The sequence below is a fragment of the Nelusetta ayraudi genome, unplaced genomic scaffold (genome assembly GCF_046127955.1).
Source record: "Nelusetta ayraudi isolate G7.1 ecotype Tasmania unplaced genomic scaffold, CSIRO-AGI_Nayr_v1 ptg000016l, whole genome shotgun sequence".
In the NCBI taxonomy this organism is placed as follows: domain Eukaryota; kingdom Metazoa; phylum Chordata; class Actinopteri; order Tetraodontiformes; family Monacanthidae; genus Nelusetta; species Nelusetta ayraudi.
The window spans coordinates 4,628,742-4,635,000 of NW_027466066.1; positions in this window are offsets into that span (position 1 = coordinate 4,628,742).

Below are 6,259 nucleotides of genomic sequence, written 5' to 3' on the forward strand. Positions count from 1 at the left end.
CTCTAGCCTGTCACACGTGTGCACATTATGAAGGCCGGGCGGTGACGCCGGCGCTTCAAAGGACCCCCAACCCTCCACCACCTCGCCCTCCTCCGCCCCCGCCCCCGGTTCAAAGCGGCCTGCAATTTGGGGAGCCGTAAAAGCCGCAGACGGCCGGCAGAGAATAGATCCACAGGTGGGCACTTTCTGTGCAGCCAGCCTGGGCCACTGCAGGCATTCTTCTTTTCTCCCCCCCCCGCCCCCCTGTTGATGATAGATGATTGCTCATCTCGCACCCTGGGTGTCTGTCCTCCCGCCGCCTCGTGCACTTTAATTTAAGTTTTCTTTCCTCCCAACTTTGCCGTGGTTTTTTTTTTGCCTCCCCTCTGCTTTTATTCTGATTTTGTGCGCGCGCGCGTGTGTGTGTGTGTGTGTGTGTGTGTGTGAGTTTGAATGTGTGTGCGTCCACTCCCTCCCCTCCCCTTCCCTCCCCTCCCTCTGCCCTAGAATCCCATTCAGTTATTCCACCTCACCGCTGAACCATCCCCACCCAACTCGGAGCACCACCCATGCGAGCGGTGCCAGGGCCGCCCTGGGATGCGGCGGTGCCCTCCTCCTCCGGGGGGGGTGGGGGGGGGGGGGGGGAAGAGGATGGGGTAAGAAGTAGGGAGGGGTGGAGGAGGGGGGGGGGTCGCCATGGCAACTGTGTGTTTTTGTTAGCGCTCGTGAGTCAGACAAGCGGTGACTCACAGTCAGGAGGAAACACACACACGCACGCACGCTCGCACAAACGCACACACAGAGAGAGAGAGAGAGAGAGGCACACTCATGCTCACACTGGGCCACTCGCCTCGAAGGGAAGCCAAATAAGGACAGCTACACACTGACACGCAGTGAGCTTGGGGGGGTGGGGGGTGGTGGGGGTAAAGAAAAAGAGCGGAGAACGAGTCGGCCAGTTTGTGTTGACCCAGAAAAAAAAAAAAAGAAACTCCCCCCCTCTGCAAAAAAAAAAAAAAAAAAAGTGAAACAAAATAGAAGGAAAGACACGCAAGTGGAAAAAGTGGCAAATCCGAGGAGGGAAAATGGCGGCAACATGGCGGGAAGGCGAAGGGACAGAGGGCAGCGCTCAACGGGCAACATGCCTTCTGCTTCCCAGGAGCGCTCTTCACATGGGTGGGGACACACACAGGCACACACACACATACACACACACACTGGCAGGCACACCCAGTGTGTGCACACCTTGGCTTAACTGGCTAAACCACCCATTTATTGTCTGACGCCTACACATCCCGCCGGGCTGTCCTTTTTTTTTTTCCTCTTTCTTTTTGTTCACTTCATGAGACTTGTCGCTCGTCTGATTTTGCAAATCACTAAGTCAAGTTTCAGGGTTTTTTTTTTGTTTTTAAATAAGATGAGACAGACAGAGTGTGACATGAGTCACAAGGTGGAAGATCCGCCTGTGTTTGTGGACGCTCTCCTCTGATTTCCAAACGAGCGGTTGGGCCCTTTTACGTGTTTGTCGTCTGCCACTGATGACGACTGCTTCGCATTCCCACGGCCTGTTGTTGGAGCGGCAGGGGAGGAGCTCCTTCAAGTGGCGCTTTTGGAGGTGGCTCGACGTTCCAGTAGCGGTGGGAAAAAAAAAGTTTTTGCACACCTCAATCCCCAATTATTGTCATTTCCAGAGTATTTGTGTTGTATCAAAACGATTAGCTGCAAACAAATGACAAAAAATGAAAACAACATTTTTGTAGTTCTAGATGTGCTACAAGGGACGTCATCTTGCTGAAACGTGCAGTTCTGCGCTGGATTGAGCAGTGCAAGTGCAGCATGTGGCTCAGTGTCGGTGACTGCGCTTAAATAAAAACTACTGCCCTCGGCGACTTGAGGCCGTTTCTTCGCGCAATACAGTACATCACAAATGCACGAGGTGTCCAAAAACATTTTCTTCCCCCACCGCTGTACACCAGGGAGGGATTTACTTCACAGTGAGCCAACATTGCTCATCCGCGTCTCGGCTACTGTTGACCCCGACGCCGTGGCCTCTCCGTGTGAGGTTTCTCCCTCGGATCTCATGGGCGGACCACCGCGTAGAATCACCCGTAGCGCGGAGATCCAGTATATCTGCTCATTTTTACAGTATCCAATAAAACTGATGTACTGCAGGTTGTCATCGCTCCACTCTGAATGGCTTTACGGCCATTTCCTCATCCACCACGCTTCGGCTAATGCAGGAAATCAGTGGTCCAGGAGTGAATAAAGCGCAGGCGCGAGATACGGCCGGATTTTATCTGCAATAAATATTTCTTTGGAGTAACTTTGTTATCATCATACACCGGATAAAACCATTTAGACACTATCTCAAGTATCCATCTCAATAAGATCTCATAAGAAGCCTTTGCAAAGAGGAGATGACTGGATGAACCTTTTATCACGCTCAAGAAGCTTCTATAGGATTTGTTCACCTCTACGAGTGTAAGGGACGACGTTAGCGGTGGCTAGCGTAGCACTGTTTTGCTAATCTCTTGTCAAAACATGACGGCATGAAGTGAAGTAAAACAACGCTGTCCGGTGAGAAAAACTTCACTGCAGTTAGTGTTTTTCTTTCGGCCAGATAACGTCACCCAACAGTGATAAAACTGCTACCGCTAGAAGTAAATCTAATTAGCAGCAGCTACGCTAGAAGTCGCGTCCTGCTCATCTCCTTCTCCTGGAGCATTAAAGAGCAGCAGCTGGTTTGGTCACCGCTGAAAGAAAGCCGATTGCTTGTGAACCCCAAAGCAGCGACTCAAAGCGCTTTCTGCCTGAAGTTGCGAAGAAGGATGGATGAAGATTCCAAGGCTAACATGCGAATAAAGAGCAAACCATCTTGTCTTCAGCGGCCAAAGATCACCTCGCAACGGCCAAGCACGGCCTTTTTCGTCGTTATCTTGTAAGAGATAAGGCGTTGGAAATATCAGCTGTCGTGCGGTCGCTATGCACGGTTGGATTTTTTTTTTTTTTTTTTTTTTCTGTTTGGTTTTTTCTTTGTTTTCGGGGAGGTGAGCTTCACGGCACAGGTGCCAAAGAGCACACACACAGTCGACGCAAAAACAAAGGCCCTGCCCTTTTTCACCACGATAAAGATCAACTGCCTCCCTCCCAGGGCAGGTGAGCAGCAGGTGGAGACAGCGCGGTATGGGGGAGAGGGAGGAGGTCAAAGGTCACTCCTGGGTGGGGAGGGAGTGTCAAGGGGCTGGCGTTTGTAGGCTGGAGGGAGGAGGCGGAGGGCCTGCGGGGGGTGAGGGGAAGCTAACGAGGTGGCACGGAATGTGGTGCAGAGCTGCAAAGGGTGCAGGACTCGGGGGGGGAGTGGGGAAGGGCGAACCCCCCCCACCACCACCACCACCACAGCCTCCCGTTAACACGCCGGTGATTAATGGGACACAGGAAGTGGCTTGGGCCATGTGTCACTCAAAATGATGTCAGCGGTTAAAGAGAGGAACAGAAACAACATATGGTAACAGATAGGCTTCCTCTCTCGTTGACCACCATAGAAACACACATGCGCAATTAGTGCTCATGTACTGTATATATTTTAAGCAGTTCCTTTAATTTAAATTTAAAAACGTAGATACATGCCACTGACTCTATCCAGAGGCCAGTTCGAGACGGGTTGGCAAATCAAAGACCATAGATTGCCGGGGGTTTTTTTTAAGATTGGTTCTACTGAATGTAGCGGAATTATACTTTAGGATAAGAAATTTCAGAAATGCCCGAATACCCCTTTAATCTTTGGATTACCGTTCACCTACGTTGCAGCGACTGCTTTAAACTTGTTATGCACCTTAAAGGTTCCATCTGAAGCGAAATTCATGTTAGCAAGAAAAAAAATAATAATGCTATGCTAAAATGAAGCAGGCTTGAAAACCACCGCAGGTTATTCGTCCTGCGACCCCGAGACCACCCAGTCTTCCTACCAGACGTTTGGAAGGTCCTGACCAGCCGGCAGTGTTGGGAGAGGCTTTAAGACAGGAGGCCGCAAACAAAATAAAGACCTTAAAACTGTGTGTTGGACTTGTAACACTGAGAGTGACGGTCCATGTTTGTTTTTGTTGTTGTTGTTTTTTTTCCATCTTTGTTGTCTCGTTTCATTTGCCCCTCCTACTTCTGGAAAATTCTCTTTTGATTCTTCTGAGAATTCATGCGTCAGGCGGCCAGTTGATCTGGCCGGCTGGTCAGCTGGCTCGGTCGCTCCACAGACTCGCTGGCTGGACTTGTGCCTGAGTGGGAGCCGGACTGAGACGTCGTTGTTTCTTTTTAATTTGGGAGGGTGGGAGGGGGAATTTGGGAGGAAGCTTATCAGATAGGCAGGAAGATGAGGTGATGTAGTGCAGCCGAAAATTACAAGAAAAAAAAAAGTGAGTCACACATTATGGACTAATTTGGGAGATAATGAACTGGTGTTGAATGAGAGACGTAAACAATTGGGAGTAGCGGCAGCGGCGCTGGCTAGGGGTGGGGTGAGGGGGTGGGGGGGGTGAATAGGTGGTCTTGGCAGGGTATTTTTAGCATGTGGAGTGGGAGAGGAGCGGTATCTCCTCCTCAAAGGGTTTTTCCAGGGGAGTATATTTAGAGGGCCGGCGGTGTGCAGTGAAGACAGAGGGGAGAACAGGAGGGATGTGCACTGTACTCATAATGCCAGTCTGATGTAAGAGTCTGCAACCAGGGACCACACACATTCCTGCTCCGCCAGCCCGGCCCGGCCCGGCCCGCCTCGCCTCCCTCGCCTCGCGCTGCTCACCCCCCCCATCCAAAGGCCCTCGATCACCAACCTGAGCGCCCGTGAATAAATACATTTCTTCATGCACAGCCGCTAATGAGAAGCCGCGGCTTTTCCACGCCGCGCCGCTCGCTGCAGCTAGATTATTTCCCTTTCTGTTTTTTTGTTTTAAACGCCGCCCGGCCGCCAGCCTTTCAGCACGTCGAGTCACACGAGCGCTTCCAGACACCGCAAATCAGACGGAGACTTTTCCTCCTTCCTTTTTTTGCTGCTCTTTTCTTTCTTACTTTAATTTATTTTCCGAAAAACGGGAAAAAAAATAAAAGCACCCGAGTGCGGTTTGAAGCGAAGAAGAGGAGCGAGGCAGGCGGAGAGGGGCACAGCTGGAAAAAGGCAATGCTAATAATAATAATAATGATGAGGGGATGGGGAGAATGGACGGAGAGAGAGAGAGAGAGAGAGAGAGAGAGAGAGAGAGAGAGAGAGAGAGAGAGCGGTGCGGTCCACATATAGCTTTAAGGATAATGGCGCGCAAGCTGGATGGGACAGACGGAGAGGAAGGGGGCAGGGAGGGGAGAAGAGGGGGAGGGGGGCCGAGAGCGAGCGCCGAGCCGCAGTGACGCCATTGTGGTTCCGCAGCACTTCCTGTCTGCCGCCGCAGTGTTTGTGTGTCCCGTCTCCACGGCAACTGCCGACACATAAATACCGGGAGAGGTTGAGGCGGAGGGAGGGAGGGAGAGAGAGAGAGAGAGAGAGAGAGAGAGAGAGAGAGAGCAGTGAGCTAAAAAGAAAACGGCAAAAAAAAAGAAAATGGGGGCAAGTCGGTCAGAGTCCCCGTTCCGTTTTTTCAAAAAAAAAAAAAAAGAAAAAAAGAAAAAAAGGCCTCGCGAACGAACGTCCCCCGTAACTGCGTGTTTCTCCCGGACGCCTTTTCCAGGCGTGGATGAGGTGGAGGTCGGGAGAAGTTATGAAGTCACACATGGGGGGCGGGGAGGGAGAGGAGTCCAAGAGCTCCGGCTTGAAGTTGAGAAAAACAAAAGGGGGGGGCCAGCAGAAGAGGTGACGAGCCGCAGGTTCAGTCAAACCGAAAAACCGAATAAACACAGCAGTGAGGCCGGTCACTAGAAAACCCCACTTGTGTCAAAACGTCACCTCGCATGGAAACGGCTATAAAAATATATATATAGTATATATATAGATTTTAAAAAAAAAAACAGTATTTCACCACAACGTGCTCTCAGTACAGCTGCACAAGAATAAAAACGTTCGAAAACGACCGCAGCGGGGATCAGTTCCGGTTCTTCCCTCGAGCACTCACGGCATCTTGGGATTTTACTCTTTAACTGAAGAAGAAGAAGACGAAGAAGAAGACGAAGAAGAAGAAGAAGAAGAAGAAGAAGAAGACGGCGACCGGAGGAACGCGACTTGTTCAGCCACGTCTGCGTTTTCGTCATCACATACCCGACTAATCCATTAAGACGGCCGCGCAATTAAAGACTTGAAAAGAGGCGGCTG